This window comes from Sinocyclocheilus grahami, unplaced genomic scaffold, assembly GCF_001515645.1.
Source record: "Sinocyclocheilus grahami isolate Dianchi unplaced genomic scaffold, SAMN03320097.WGS_v1.1 scaffold408.1, whole genome shotgun sequence".
In the NCBI taxonomy this organism is placed as follows: Eukaryota; Metazoa; Chordata; class Actinopteri; order Cypriniformes; family Cyprinidae; genus Sinocyclocheilus; species Sinocyclocheilus grahami.
The window spans coordinates 305239-305590 of record NW_015505587.1 but is presented as its reverse complement, the minus strand read 5'-3'; the positions used below and the strand labels follow the sequence as shown (position 1 = coordinate 305590).

The following is a 352-nucleotide window of genomic DNA, read 5'->3' as shown; positions in this document are numbered from 1 at the left end:
GCAGCTGTTTGCATCTGCAGGCATGAAGTGAACTTGATCAAAATCTAATAAAAGTCCACTGCAGTTACTACTGTATGTAGCAATTGCTGCAACAACGGGTTTTGTTTTTTTAGCATTGCTATGCAGCTGCTAGGGTGTTCTGGGTGGTAACTTACTGACCTAAATCAAAATCCCAACTCTATAATTTTTTATTCCTTAGCTTTTGATAATGAGGCTGAGTGTATTTATTTATTTTTACTTTTGGCCTTTATTACACCGTATATGATGGAGGCAAAGAATAGTGGGAGATCCATTGTATTTTTAATTTCCATTAAAAGACAACCTCTGTTGATGTACTGTATAAATTAGGGGG

At 36.1% G+C, this 352-nt stretch overlaps 1 long non-coding RNA gene across 1 annotated transcript in view; it reads right to left on the bottom strand.

Annotated features, from left to right (window-relative positions):
- The window catches only part of LOC107550825 (uncharacterized), a 6184-nt gene that overhangs the window by 800 nt on the left and 5032 nt on the right, over positions 1-352 (bottom strand). The window lies entirely within an intron of this gene.